The sequence below is a fragment of the Oryzias latipes genome, chromosome 17 (assembly GCF_053564925.1).
Source record: "Oryzias latipes strain Hd-rR chromosome 17, Olatipes_Hd-rR_3.1".
Classification (NCBI taxonomy): domain Eukaryota; kingdom Metazoa; phylum Chordata; class Actinopteri; order Beloniformes; family Adrianichthyidae; genus Oryzias; species Oryzias latipes.
Genome location: NC_136253.1, coordinates 36,918,631 through 36,934,781, shown reverse-complemented (window position 1 = coordinate 36,934,781; position 16,151 = coordinate 36,918,631). Strand labels below are relative to the sequence as shown.

Sequence of the window (16,151 nt, the reverse complement as noted above, 5' to 3'; positions counted from 1 at the left end):
TCGCCTCCTGCGAGCCGACATAAGGCACGATGACGACAGCAGAGTTGTTAGCTGCAGAGCAAAGGAGAGCTGAGTGAATTGCGTAAGAGTCAGGAGTGTGTCACGTGGAATTCAAGACGTGGACGACCGGAGCTCCTTTGGTCCACACAAACCCTCAAACTACAAAAACGGAGTGGTCCATGTTTGCATCTTCTGAGCAGACAGATTGTCTCTATTTGATCTCTAATGTCAGCAAAGCCGCGCGGATATCGCTGAAATATGTCATCTCTTTGACTGGCACACCGCAGAGCGGGTATCGAGGAATAAGAGTCGATTTCCATGGATCAGCAAATGAGCGTTTAGATCCCGCCCACCTTCACTGATTGACAGATAGACCCATTCGTCTGAAAAAGCTCTTCATGAAATAAAAACGCCATTGTGAAAAACAGCAACATGAAATAAAAACAAAGCTACTTTGGAAAATATTGATTTTGAAATCTAAGGTTCTAAAAAAAGTAGAATTATAATAATATTCCACATGATTAAATGAATATTTTAAAATGCTGTTTTTAAATAATAAACAGGTTTTTAAAGCAAAATGAAATATATTGAATAATATAATGGCTAATTTAAAATCAGTGTGCAGGTTTTTCACCATTTCATGGTCTTTTTATATATTTATGAGAGATTTATTGGTTGATTGTGTATTTGCATAAGGTCACATTTATTTATTTAATCAAATATTTATTTATTTAATTATGAACAGTATAGGACTCCATACATGTCATCTCGGCAGGATGTAACAAAAACTAACAATGTGAACAGATCTCATCTGCCTTACAAAATACTGCCCCCCTTAAGAAAATAAATGTCTAATAATCACCACTGGTATTTTGTAAAGCTTCATTTTTTAATGTGTGACCATTGAATGTGTTTTGTACAAAGGACTGATGGTTTTGCAAATATCTTTGAAACACAGAGCCAAGTGCATTAGATTCTGTGTAATTCTGAACCACAATTCAAAGAAATTAAAATAACTTTTTAAAACTCTTCAAAAGACTTGAGGTGGAAAAGTCACGGTTTTCGTACAGTCACTGAGAAATGGGAAGCAGACAGTGTGCCTGGGCATGTTGTCAATGCAATAATGGTCAAAATGGACAACTATTTTAAATGCTTCTCTTTCAATTCAATTCAATTCAATTTTATTTGTGTAGCCCAAAATCACAACAACAGTCGTCTCGATGGGCTTCAAAGTAAAACATGAACTCTAAAGGATCATAAATACAAAGAGTTCAATAGGAAAATACTAAAATGAACTAACAAACTGACTAAGCTATACTGGCATCTCTGCCCTTAGACCCCCCTTCGCGGTAAGGAAAAACTCCTAAAAAAAACGGATTCCGGAAAAAACCAAGAAACCTCAGGGGTGCCCACATGAAGGAGGGATCCTCCCCCAGGACGGACAGGCGATTTACCAGAACTCTTAGAGAAGAATTAACTTATCTAAATCTACAACTACATATATAAAAGTCCAGCAGACGAGCTTCATCCAGCCGTGGTTGTGGGGACAGTCAGGGGCACGAGTCGAGCCGGAGACAGGAACCACAGCCAGGTGTAGGAGCAGGAGCAAAGGTGAGGTAAACGGTCAGGAACAGGAGCACGGATGAGCCAACTGGAGTCTGGAAGCACTCCCACTCCCCAGGAGGGGAAAGAGGGAAAGAGGGACAATACATGAATCACTGCAGCAAACAGAGGCATGGAGAACTAAATGATGAATAATGATCAAGAATAGAGGAGAGGAAGGGTAGAAGTAGATGAGAAAAGAGGACAGAACCCCAGAGCACCATAGTTACCCCAGCTTCAACTTCTAGCAGCCTTTTAAAAGAAATAGTTATTATTAAGTTTAATTTAAACACATTAACATTAAGTTAAATAATCTCTGAATACTAACTAGTCTGACAATAAGCCTGTCCAAAGAGGAATGTTTTCAGTCTAGCTTTGAATGTAGAAACTGAGTCGGCCTCTCTTACATGAGCTGGGAGTTTATTCCATAAGACAGGGGCTTGGTGGCTAAACGCTCAACCTCCAACCGTACTTTTACTAATTCTAGGAACCACAAGCAGTCCTGCATTTTGCGAGCGAAGTGTTCTGATTGGATGGTAAGGGACTATGAGGTCCTTAATATAGGACGGGGCCATTCCATGTAAGGCCTTATAGGTTAACAGAAAGATCTTGAACTTGATTCTAGAATCAACTGGGATCCAGTGAAGTGAAACCAACACAGGAGTGATGTGATCTCTTCTGCTAGTTCCTGCTAACAATCTAGCTGCTGCGTTCTGAACAAGCTGGAGACTTCTTAAGGAACTCTTAGGACACGCTGCTAACAAGGAGTTACAGTAATCCAGCCTCCACGTAACAAATGCATGGATGAGTTTTTCAGCATCACTCTTAGAAAGTATATTTCTGATATTAGCAATATTCCGCAGGTGAAAAAAGGCAGTTCTGCACGCCTGAGATATGTGAGCCTTAAATGATAAATCCTGGTCAAATAAAACCCCAAGGTTTCTAACTGTGGAATTAGGGGCTATACTTATGCCATCCAGGGAGACTATCTGATCAGACAGAGTATCTCTGAGGTTTTTAGGACCTAGTATAATGACCTCAGTTTTTTCTGGTTTCAAGAGGAGGTCATTAATTGTCATCCAGGTCTTGATGTCTCTGATGCAGGCGTTCAGTTTCTCTATCTGGTCATTCTGGTCAGGCTTCATGGATAAATACAACTGCGTATCGTCGGCATAACAATGAAAATTAATGCTGTGTTTCCTGATTATGTTTCCTAGGGGTAACATATAAAGCGTAAACAGGATCGGTCTCAAGACTGAGCCCTGTGGGACTCCATAGTTGACTCGAGTGCACTGAGAGGAATGGCCATTTACATTAACGAACTGATACCTATGGGACAGATAGGATTTAAACCACTGGAGAGCAGATCCTCTGATCCCTATGTCCTGCTCTAATCTATGGAGTAAAATACCGTGGTCGATAGTGTCAAAGGCAGCACTGAGGTCCAACAGGACCAGAATAGAAAGTAGTCCCTTTTCTGAGGCCAATAACAAGTCATTAGAGACTCTAACTAGTGCAGTTTCCGTACTGTGGTGGGGTCTAAACCCCGACTGAAAGTCTTCAAAGTGGCTGTTGTCCTGTAGGTGGCAGTAAAGCTGCTTAACTACAACTCTTTCTAGGATTTTAGAAATAAAGGGCAGGTTTGATATCAGTCTATAGTTGGCCAAGATGCTAGGATCCAAACTGGGCTTTTTCAGAAGAGGTTTAACAACTGCATATTTAAAAGACTGTGGCACGTAACCCGGTCTTTTAAATAAGCAGTTGTTAAACCTCTTCTGAAAAAGCCCAGTTTGGATCCTAGTTTCAGTTAACAGGAGATGTCTGTGAGTCTGCTGGACAGCCTTTGCATCACACCAGGGACGTCTTTGGGGTCTGCATCTGGAAAGAAACAAAAACAGCAAAGTTAATTAACCAAAAAAAGAAGAGAAAAATTAAGATTAAAATTGTTTTCATTACCTTAAAGAAGTTGTAGATATCCACGTCGTAGCTGCCTCAGTATTCCTCTCTTTTTTGTTATGGTAATCCACGGGCAATTATTCCCAGGTTGACATGACCGATCCTGACACAGTGGTAAAAAATCAACTTTGTTTAATCCATAAAAGTCATGAAAAGAGCTGGAAACCCCGCTAACATTGAGCTAGCTAGCATGCTAACACGGGAGGACAATGGTGATGATTTGTCATGCAACATCTAACTTTCCAACATCTTTTTTCACTAGCAGCTACTGGTGGAGCTTCTCATCTGATTGTGCTGGCGTCCTATGGTTAAATAAAGTACAGTACTACAATATAGTAAAAGATATGAAAAATATGAAAACTTACCGGCACATTCTAAACTGGTCTGTTGACGTAAGACTCGGTCTTATTCGGTAGCCAATGAGCTTCTGGATATCAGGGATGTCCCGCCTCCCCTCCCCTTGACTGACATGACACTGTTTTTACGTGTCGACAGGTTTTAGAATCAAAACCGCAAAAAATAAAAGCGCAACTCAAAAACTAAAAGCGCAACTCAAAAAGATAATTTCAAAATAAAACTGCAACTCAAAAACAGGATTTCAGAATGGCGAGAAAAAAAATCGGCAGCTGAGAAATAGGATTGTGCTTTGGGGAAAGGCTTTTGGTTGCAAATTGTGGGTTTTGGTTCTCAATTTATGCATTTTGATTTGCAGATTTGGGGTTTTGATGCGCGGTTTTACTGTTTTGATGCGCAATACTTTAGGCTCTAATTTGACACCATAGACAGGCTCCTATTCTGAGACCTCCTGCTGCTGCTGCTGCTGCTGCTGCTGTTGCTGCTGACAGGATGAAGTGCCCCATCACACCTGCCAGCCGTGTAACTGGAATGATTCCACCTGTGTCAGCACCTGGCTTACTGTTGGGGAACATCATTCTAAACCCAGGTGCCCACCGCTTATGCATTTCCTGGAGCCACAACATGCAGTGCCGGCTTCATTCCACCTGCTGTCCCTGCGTCACGCTCCACACAAAGGAACAGGCAAAGACGGGCCTGAGAGGAAGAAAGCGGCCTCCACAAAAGGAAATGCATACGAGGAGTGAACTATAATACCTGCAGCAAATGTGGACAGCCCAAAAGAAAAGAATAGTCGCTCCAAAAATGCCACATTTAGCTCCAAGGCTTCAAATGGACGATCATTTGGATGGTTGGCAGAACAGCACAAAGGCAGATCAGCTCCTCCTCTTCAGTAATACCATCGTCATGTAGATATTACATTATTGTTGGATGTACATCTATTCTTTAGTTCTATTTTCTAAATTGTACTTTTGAAACGTGTGTGATTCATGGAAGTTTACTGTGTTCATTTTAATAACATTTGATGTATTAAATCAAAAAAATAAGCTTACAGTTTCCCAGAATTTGTTGTCATGAAAAAAAGATTTGTTTTTAAGTCAGTTATGTTTGATAAAGTAAACATGTCAAAGGCTTCTTTTTTTGGAAAAATAACTCAGCATTCTTAGTGATTAGGGCTGCGCGATATGAGGAAAACTTGCGATATGCGATATTAGTGATCACTAATGCGATAACGATAAATTTGCGGTAAATAAACAAATAGAAAAATAAACAAAAACATCATTCCCATTTCATTGCAACAGTTTAAAAAATATACTCCAAATGACCCTCATCAACATGGGGGCCAAAAATCTACCATAATAGGTCTCCATCTGATTGGTCAACAATGGGAAGGTGTCCATCTGATTGGTCAAAGCATAAAGGGATTTATTTGATTCGTTAAATGCTTCAAGCTGCTTGAAGATTGTTTTAACACATTTTGGGTTTGCGATTTATTACAATTGGATATTGCGATAACGATAAATTTGCGGTATATTGTGCAGGCCTATTAGTTATCCAAACTTGGGTAGAGGGATCCCCGCCCTGGACAGGATTAGGTCCTCCACCAGGAGACAGTGCTGGATGCAGTCAGACGCTTTGAGGATGTTGGTCTTCTCCGGGCTGCTTTGAGGGTTAGCCGTGAGGTGTCTGCAGCCACAACACTTTCACCAGTGTGTACATCAGCCTGTCTTGCTGAGCTGGTGCATACCGTCCTGTCCAGCTGGTGTAACTTCTGCGGCTGCTTATCGTGTTCCTCCACGGCGTTCCAGGCTTCCACAACCTCTGCTCTGTGCTGAGGGACAGCTTGTTCTCTGTCATGCCAATCAGGAAGAAGATTCGCACTGCAGACATCCTCCTGTTGAAAGAACAAAAGTTAAAAACCTTTCAGAGAATAAAGAGACTTGCAGTCTGTGAGTAGCTTCTTTTTAAATATTTGAACAAAGGCTGGAGGTGTCGTGGCTGGTGATGCTGATGTGGGCAGGGGTGGCGTGGAGAACGTCGCTGTGGTAGGCCTCATCCTCCACTTCTCCTCTTCCTGCTCCATCTTCCTGTCAATCAGCGGTACAGATTGTTATTTTTAATAACATTTCAAGCGCTGCTTCTGTGCATGCCAGAGTTTTCTTCCTGGAATCATGTGTGGCAGCACTTTGTGGAAACCCTCCAAGCTGTTGCTTCCTGGAAAGCATTTGTAAAAAGGCACATCCACACCACTGATGTTGGCAAGACACGCACATGTCCGGTGGATCCTGAATGCAGCCCAGATGCCGCTGCTGGCATGCCCACACCTCAACGGCCTCTACGAATGCAGAAAGGAGTTCAGAAATAAGGCAGTTCAGTCAAAACACATTCAACACAAACAGGGACGATTGTGAACTGTTGTTTTTTTTCATTTTAGTTCTGTTTTCAGGTTGTCAGTCAAAACAGCTGCTTTGAGTTAATGATCCTCGGTGTGTTTAGTTGTTTGGTACTCAGAGAATCTTTTAACTGCTAACAAACATTCAACATTTAGCTCTATAGTAATTCACTAAGAAAGCTTTCTGTTTACCTGCCGTCTTGAAGAGGCTCACTCCACTTTCATCCAGACCAGCAGGACCTTTGGGCTCCTCCATCGCCCCCTGGATGAGCTGGACGGTTTCACCCTCCACACGTGGTGCTTCTGCTGCCCCCGGAGTCACCCGACAAAGACTTCAAGGCTTCCCCTTTAGCCCTGACAGCCTTTGTCAGCACATCCAGGTCGCCTTTATTGTAGGCCAGAACAGCTCCAGCCAGTGCAGACTTGAACGCAGCGCATTTGGAGTGGCTGTCGGTCCGGACGGCTGCGTCGAACCGGTGGATCCAGTGGAAGATGTCCAGACGAACCACCATCCCACCGTCAACCCAAGGCTGGAACAAAGTCTCCACTGCTGTTGGGCCTTGTGTGCGACAACAGGATCTTCGGAGCCGGTTGATTGGCCCGTTGAAACCTCTCTATAAGCCCTTGACACATGGGCCGAAGCTCGCCTGTGGATTCCACGCAGGTCAGCATGAAGGTCACAATTTGGGAGTGTTTGTTCCCAACACTGGTGAACCACTCAGCTGAGCCATGAGCCTCTCCAGACAGCTTCTTAACCACCTGAAACATGCCATCATTTGTCATCCAACCACTGCAATATGAGGTGTATTTCATCTTAAGTGGTGAAAATGACTGCAGTATGTCTGAAATGGTGATACAGTGAACCTTTGAAATACCTTTTTGGTGGAATCCTTTTTCAGCACAGTGCCAAAGGTGGAGAGGATCTGGTTCCTTTAGTCCTGGGGGGTATTCCAGAAAGCAGGTTCTGCTAGCTCCCACGGTAAGTTTGAGGCTAAGGAAGTTGATAACCTCAGCTTTCGGTTCCAGAAATGGAGTTATGTTTCAGGGTATGTCCAGTTGCCATAGCAACTCATGATCTGAACATAACCTGGTCTGGAGCAGGTTATGTTGAAGGTTAGTTTGTTTTCAGAGAGGTGAAGCAGCATGGCGTGTCCATTTGAAGATGAATTAGTGGATGAAGAAGCTCAGATAGTACTTTTACCACCGTGAGAGGGTGATAAGACCACATATGGATGTTGGAAAGAGAAACTTTATACTTTGATCTAACTTCATTATTTGCTTCAGTTAATCTATCTATCTGTATACCCAGGCTGTGTCCCACCAAGGTGGAGCACACATTCTTAACTCCACCCTTCTCTTCCCCAAACCCTCCTTCAGTGTGTGTGACTGGTCTAAGGCCTGGTCTAAGCCACTCCACACTGCGGACACCTCCACTGTGGGCACCTCCACAGCAGGGCCTCAGCCAAGGCTGGTTTCCTCTTGCCGCTTCATCCCAAGACCAGGGGCCTCATTTATAAACGTTGCGTACGCACAAAAGAAGGCTGCCAGCAAGCAGCAGATGTCCTCCTAGCACCCTACCCGCCAATTTTAACCACACCTTAGACATTTAGGGTCCCTTGGTGGGGAGGGTGAGGGGACGTCACTGTGAGTAATCAGGAGATGTCCCCTCAGTGCCCTACCCGCCAATTTTAACTGCACCCCCCTTAGCACACACACCCCTCCCCCCTCAATATATACATTCCAACATAAACACACACACATGCACACACACACCCTCTCAAACACACATACACGCACACACATTTTGCAAGGAAGGTGGGACCTAGGACCATCTGTCCCCTGCCTCTTCCCTGGTGGGGGGTACGGGCCCCTTTGCAACGGCGGCCGTGTCCCCGGGGTGCCGGCTTCCTGGGCCCGGCGGTGCTCTCTCCGCACGGCGGGGGGGTTCACATTACATCTGAGCCGGGAGTGTTCGTGTCCCTGGGGGGTGGGTTCTGGTCCTTGCTCCTGGGCGCTGGGCCCCGCCATATTTCCAACTGTGGCCGAGCCTGGTCGGGCCATATTTACAACACCCCTTGTGGGCCCTCTTTTTTTTCCCCGGGGTTCCCCCCCTCTTGGGCGGGGGCGGCGGGCCCCTGCCCCGCTCCTCCCTGGACCAGCCGCGGGCCGGGCGGATGGCTGCCTGGAGCGCGGAGCGGGTCTCCCTTGGGGGGTCCTGGCTCGTACCTGGGGTTGGGGCGGGGGGATGCCCGGAACTCCTGGGTGGTGGTGGGGTGCTCGTCTGGGGCTGTGGGCGTCCGTCTCCGGTGGGGCCCTGCGTTGGGTTCTCCCGGCGCGGCGGGGGGGCTGCTCTCCTGGTTGGGCTGGGGCGGCGCTCTCTCTCCCTCCGTGCTTCCCTGCTCTCTGGCTCTGGGGGCCTTGCGGGGGTCCTGCTGGCCCTGGCCTGGGTGGCGGGCTTGGTCGCCCGTGCGGCGGTTGTTCCCTGCCGGTTCCCGTGTGGCGTTGGGGGGATTCCGGCTGCCGCTGCTGCTGCGGTGGGGGTCTTGGGGTGGGGATGGCTGGGCACTCTCCCTCCTTCTTTCCACGTTCCACCATCCATTTTAGAAGAACATAAACACTCACCTGAGCACAGGTGTTAGCTCACCTTTGCACTTACAGTTTGCATGACTGAATGACTGAAATATTTCACACTAGTTGGTTTTAAGGCATAAGTATGCGTGTGAACACTATCTGTTTTGTATATATGTCGACAGGTGGACATTTTTTGCAGCTAGCAGGTGTGTTTATAACATTTGAGTGTGTGTGGACAGGCTCCGCCCTTTTTGTACTACATTTGAACCTTACCATAATGATTAACAACCAGTAAACTTGTTGCTTTATGCTGCTTCATGGTCTTATCCCCCTTCCCCTCCTATTATCACCCCCTACCCCCCCTCTCTCTATCGTCCCTCTCTCTTGTTCCCCTCTTTCCTTTTCCGTCCGGTCCAACACCAAAGATTTTCAGACATGATTGAAATTAATAAAGTTTGGCCTCAATTACAAAAGGGGTTTATCCAGACATACCTTTGGTTTGTCTGAAGATTAATAACCCCTCTTGTTAAAGTAAAATCTGTCCAACACAAGAGGCCCTCAGCTCTCATCTGTCTGCCTAGCTGTTGGACAGGACAAGTTTAAAAAAAAAAAAAAAAAAAAAAAAAAAAAGAAGGCGTACGCCACTCTCTACGCAATAGTTGATATTTATAAAAAGCAAACTTGACGGGAAAATGTGCGGTCCTCCACGCAAGCTCTGACCCAGACGCACAAAAACGGGTGAAATGAGAAACGGCGACACCGTCGGCAGATGGAAGAAACACGTGAAAGTGACAGTGTGTGCCAAATCATGCTGGCATGTGCTGTGCTACACAATGTGGCACAGCTTAAAAACGTGCCTCTACCCCCTGGCGCTGATTGCTGTGTTGGCCCCGACCCTGAACCCCATCCCCACGCATTTGAGCCATTTGCTGCTGCTGTGCGCCAGCGTTTGGAAGTGATGCGTCGCTTGTAAAGAAAAAGAGGTGTGGAAAATATTATTTATTTAAGAATTCCCTCATCGTGCAGTTTATTTCAGTCAGGGCGATCTTGATTTCGCCCAACTCCTTGGCCACCTCTCTGATTGAACTACTGACTTCACTCTGCATTTCAAGGACTGCATCGGTGAGGACGCGTCCACTGCTGGAGGGTTGAGAGCCGCGTGCCGTGGAGACGCTGGGGCCAGACGGCTGCTCAGCTGCAGCATCGTAACCACTGGCCCCGCTGGAACACCCAGCAACTAAAATAAAATTGTTCTATATTAATAATCTGTAATTGTGTAGCCTGCATACATGTGACTTGACTGCATTCATTTGAATTATTTCTCTTACCTGTGTCACCCTGACCCTGGCGCGTCGGCGTCCCCTCCGATAAGGGGGACTTAATAGGGATTCCCCAATAATAGCGGCCAGTTTCTCATCAAGAGGGGTCAGCTCCGGTACCCCCCACCCCCCACCCCCCCACGTGGCGGACACACTCTGCCGATGCAGCGCTAGAAGTTTTTTTGCCTCGACTTTGATGTCCGATCATTTCTTTCATTTCTTTTTTATTTCGGCCACGGTCCGAGGTTGTGAGGCTACAGCATTTACGGCGTCTGCCGCCGTTTGCCATCACGTGCCTTTTTGGCGTTAGTAATGCCCACACTGTGCCCCAAACAACACTTTTCTCCTCTTTTCCACCTCGCCAACGATAACTTCTACATCACATTGAGTGAAGTTACGTTTTTTTGATTTCCTCTCGGTGTTTGCCATGGTTTCGCAATCAATGAATATTCATTTGTGGGCGTTTCACGGACTATTTATGGGCAACTATGGGCGTGTCATGTAGCCACAAAAGCTGCGCTGCATTTAGAATCGGTTGTGATTTATAAAGGGAAAGATGCGTAGGATGTGCGTGCGCACGGTTTTATAAATCCGAATATTTCTGTGCGTACGCACGTCCTCTGTTTCATCCGTACGCCACTTCTGACGCAAATCCTACGCAAAGTTTTAGAAATGAGGCCCCAGACCTCTACCACACCCATCCATTCATTCATACACAAACTCTCTCCACCCATCCCTGTCCTGAGCAGCCTCTCTCCCCTGCACCACAGTCATCCCTCTTGCATTCAGCGCTCTCCTTACACCCTCTGTCCATCCCATTCGTGGTCTTCCTCTCATTCTCACTCCACTCACATCAGAGTCGTATACCTTTTTCACCAAACGCTCCCTTCCCATTCTTTCAACGTGTCCAAACCATCCCAGTGCCTTTTGCTCTGCTCTATAGGCCAACACTCTCATCACACCAGTTCTCTCTCGGATAACTTCATTTCTCACACGATCCATACGCGTCACACCACACATACTCCTCAAACATCTCATCTCAACTACATTCAGCTTCCTCTTTTCCGCCACTTTCAGACATTCACCCTTTAACCTCGTGCACCTCATCACCTTACTCTTGTCCACATTCACTCTCAACTTCCTTCTGTCCCACACCTTTCCAAACTCCTCAACCAGACGTGCCAAGCTCTCTTCTGAGTCAGCCACTAGTGCAGTATCATCTGCAAACAGCAACTGATTCACACTCCATTCACAGCCGTCAGTATTCACCATGCTCACACCCGTATCCAACACCCTTTCATTCACCTCTTTTACATTTTATAGACGTAAGAAATTAGGTTGAATAAATTTAACTCAATTACTTGTTACCAATAGAAGTAATTAATGTAAGTTGGCAAAATTGGATACATATCCCACCAAAGTGTCTGTTTGTGCACTGTTTAGAAAAAGATGTGTAGTGGGTCAGACTCTGAGATGAGTGTCAGTCTTCCTAATGCTAATCCAGCAGGACAGTCCAGTCCGTCTGATAGCTGATCGTCTGCTACAGGAGAACATTTTCTAATAACGTGTGCTGTGTCTGGTTCCCTAACACAGAGCACACGGCCTCTGAGCTGCAACTTAGAGGAGCAACAATTTAGAGCTGTGTTTTCCATGAAAGGTGCTATAGATATAAACTTCATTTGAATTTGACTTTGTAGCACGTGGATCAGGGCAGGCGGAGGTCTCTGACACGGAGAAGGCGGGGCTCCACGTCTGCAGATGTGAGGGTTAAAGCCAGCAGACTGGTGGTCTCAGAGGGGGGGGGTGTGAGGTCAGTGACAGTGAGGGATGCTGGTCTGACTGCAGTGAACGGTCTCAGGCAGCTCTTTGCTGTCTGCTAGTCAGGACATGAAGCTGGCTCCTGCTTACATGTTCAGACTTTATCTGAACATTTCCTCATATTTCCCTGACCTGAAATCTCTGGATGTGTCTGCTGAGCTCCTCATCAAACACACGGCTGAGTCTGAGCTGACTGATCAGAAAATTCAGACTAAAGAAACTTCCTTCGTAAAGTCGTAAATGTTACATTTGTTCTTAGTTTTAATTTTCTGATATAAAGCTAAGACTGATTGAACACAGGATTTAAAAAAAAATTTTTTTCCTGAATCAAAAAATCCAACTTTACTTTTATTAGTTTTTATTGTTAGAAGCTTCTTAAAAGTATCTAAATGTACACGGAGCAAGGTTCAAAGTACATTTTGGAGCTTGTTTTAAATACCATAATTCTAAAATTCTTGTGTTTTTTCAGCAGGAGTCAGTGACAGAAAAATGTTTAGACACACCTGAAATGTGTGTATTTTTCCACAAATGTGATGAAGCACCTAAACCTTCAGCTGCTGGATTTTCAGAGTCGACTTTTCCAGAGTGAGGATGTGGGATTTGAACAATTGGGTCAGACGCTACACACAGACGTTCGATCCAGGATCCACAGATCAGCAGCATCCTCAGCAAACATTGTTCCAGCTCCAGGGGACAGGTAAACTCTGCTGTTCTCTTTTTATTGGTAGGAAATGATATTTTCAGGACGTTTGTGTTTTTCATTTTCACTGTCATGTGTGTTTCTGCCTCTAAGAATCTTCCAGGGGGGGCTCCATCTGCCAGGTGCTGCAGTTTGGACTGCATCCCTTCCTCTTCCAACAAGGTCCATGAAGACATGGAGGACAGAGTCTGTGGGATGACCTGGACTGACCTGCACAGAGTCCTGACCTGAACTCCATAGAACACCAGGCCTTCTCCACCAACATCAGTGTGTGACCTCACCAATGACCTTTTGGAAGAAAGCTCACAAACTCCTACAAACCCTCCTCAACCTTGTGGACAACATTCCCAGAAGAGTTGAAGCTGTAAACACTGCAAAAGGCGGATCCACATGGTACTGAACTCAATGGGTTAGTGACTCATCTCCAAAGAAAGACCGAGAGAAAGGAGAGGGGGAGTGGTCACCTATGCTGGAAGGCATAGACATGGGGGACACAGAATGCCACCCCCCCCCCCCCCCCCACATCTCCGTGGTGCCTCTAACACCGTCAGAACGGGCAGGAGGAAGAGAGCAGCGTGAACGCGAGGAGAGGGCGTGTATTCAGCTGTGAACGCTGACCAGAGTCTGTTATGGGATGGAATGTTTTTCTGAAAAGACGGTCAGTGGTGATCTCATAGTGGACATGTGAGCGCCCAAAAAAGAAAAAAAATCCTTTTATCTCCCTAGACTAAGACCCCCAATTTCTGGGTTAAAATAATTAAATTTGTGTCAGGGCGCCCCCACTATTCTAGGCGGGGGTGGGTTTTAGACTCACCGCTTATGATTCCAGACCCGCAACAGCTGCTTCCTAATAAAAAATAGTTGTCATCAATAAAATATTATTTATTGGGTTTACTGGATTTAAAGAAAATAAATAAATAGACAGGAGTCTGCATCAAAGTGAATTTGTTTCCATCATCTCACTCAACTGAGTGTTTGACAGACAGAAAAGTCGATGGTTGTGGAAAATGGACAAAAGATCAAAGGAAACATCAAACTCATAAAGAATAAAAATAATTCCAATAAATAATTAAATATACTGTATATCCTGACAGAATTTTGAATTCAATGAACTATCGTAAGGGTGTAAGAAAAAATCGATTCGGCAATATATCGCAATACGTCATTTGGCAATACTTGTATGGCTTCAAAATGCTGTCAGATCGATATTTATTTAATTATTTCTGAGCGTCCTTCAGCGTCTGACTCTTGTTGTCCACTTCACCCTCCGACCGCTAGTTGGCAGCAGAGAACACGGAGCCTCTTTGAGCAGCTGAACACAAGACAACAGGAAGACTGCAGCCAGAGGCTATTGAACTATTTAGTTTTTACTTGAAATGGATACCAAACAGGAACTCTGAGCCATGTTGCTGCCAATAAGATATAAAAACGTGGATTTCTGTGCTTTTTAGCGGCTCAGTTAAATAAGATAGACAATGAAGCACGGCAGCAGCTAATAGGCTAATGCGCTTAGCATCTGCTAACATGCTAGCAAAGCGGGCTAAAGTTCTGCAGAACCTCAAAGCAATGGATTCTAGTTTAATAATAACAATGGATTAGATTTATCTGCGCTTTTCAAGTCACTCAAATCGCTTACATTGTGTCCATTATTCATTCACTCCTCATTCATACTTGGTGATGGTAGCTATGGTTGTAGCCACAGCTGCCCTGGGGCAGACTGACAGAGGCGTGGCTGCCAGTTTGCGCCTACGGCCCCTCTGACCATCACCGGGATCATTCATGCACATTCACACACCAGTGGAGCCACACTGGAGGCAAGGAGGGTGAAGTGTCTTGCCCAAGGACACAATGACATTTGGCTGGGGGAGCGGGGATCGAGCCGCCGACCCCTTCAATCATTGGACAGCCCGCTCAACCGCCTGAGCAACTGCCGCCCCAAGTTTAGGGACCTGATGGATCAGAGGGATGTTTACAACGCTCTAAAAATGGCTGACATCGTGATGATCAGTGTTACCAGTTTACTACTGTGTGTGAGAAGCGTGGCTGCAGAGGTGCAACAGAGCAGATATGTAAACAAAGCCCCTTCTTTGTTACATTAAAGCAACTTTCCTTATGCCTCTGTCATGCTGCCTCATCATCACACCTTATTGTTTCTGGAAATAATCAGTGTGTGCCCCCCCCCCCCCCCCTTTATTTTTAAAGCACCATTCAGGCTCCTGAACTGTTTAAAAGCACTAGAGAAGCTACATTAATGCTGAAAATAAACAGAATTTTATTTCCCAAATAAAAACTTATTGGTTAAAGAACATTCATTCTTTGTTTTTTCTTACAATGATTTTTTTTTTAAATCAGACAATGTTGACTGTTCCCTTTCTATATTTTAACTTGCCAAAATAAAAGCACTATGAATTTGCTTTGGTAAACGCAACTTATATATGTGATACAAATGCAGTGCTTAACATTGTGATCATTAAACCGAATTTGACCATTTTATTACAGTGGAAGACATTAAAATTCAGGTTGAGTTTTTTCAAAGTCATATTTAAAAAAACAGAAAGAAAACATGTTTCGGTAAAATATCAGGATACGTATCGTATCGCCAGACTCTTGCCAATACACCCCCCTAAACTATCGTGATATATCGGCAAAAACATTTTTTTTAACACGTCTAGGTTGAGGCTCCCTGAGCTTTCATCTCAGTGATCCAAATGTCTCTTTGAGAGGTTCAGGTTGCTGACCCCTGGTCTAACACATCCACGTGCAGTCCAGGTTTGTATTGGAACATTTTCATGTATAAAGTAAAATGTTTTGTAAAAAAAACAATATTGTTCCATAATGACGAAATACAACACTTTATGTTCTTAATTTGTTATTTATTTTTGTTATTTCTTTTTCAAAGAATCGATAAGAGTGTCTTTAAAATACCATATCGATAAGCAGTATTAATAAGAGTAATAGTACCGTTAAAACTTTAACGATACCCATCCCTACTCATAAGGCCCTATATTTACTCACTTTATTATTTGGATCCAAAACTATGGTATATTTTTACCCATACCTACCTGCTGGGATTATCAGACAGCTCTCTTCATGAGCAACAGAACCCTGAAACAAAAGGAATAAAACAAAACTAAGGGGGGATGAAGGTGAAGCCATGGTAGAGACAGAGATGGTCATCAGGACTCCATGCATACTGCATGGAGTTCTTAATTTTCTTCTCCTTACCTCTTACCCCTAACCCGTATCCTTTTTTTTACAGTACAGATGCAGGTAACCATACGTTAGTACTGTTTGACGTAGTGTTACTGCAAAGGGCCGCTCTTTTTGGTTCAACACCAGTCCTCACAAAACAACTTCAAGGCTTCTATTCTGAATGTGACAAATGACTTTATAACAACTGAGTAAATTTCTATTTCATGTATAAATAAAGATGATGATT

The 16,151-nt window shown here is 44.7% G+C and overlaps 1 long non-coding RNA gene across 1 annotated transcript; it reads right to left on the bottom strand.

Annotated features, from left to right (window-relative positions):
• Positions 1-4,624: 4,624 nt before the first annotated feature.
• LOC144986871 (uncharacterized) lies at positions 4,625-7,202 on the bottom strand. Its single transcript, XR_013650749.1, has 3 exons — positions 6,497-7,202; positions 5,891-6,247; positions 4,625-5,806 (listed from the first exon to the last, which is right to left on the bottom strand). It is a non-coding gene; the product is annotated as an uncharacterized LOC144986871 (long non-coding RNA).
• Between the last annotated feature and the right edge of the window lie 8,949 nt (positions 7,203-16,151).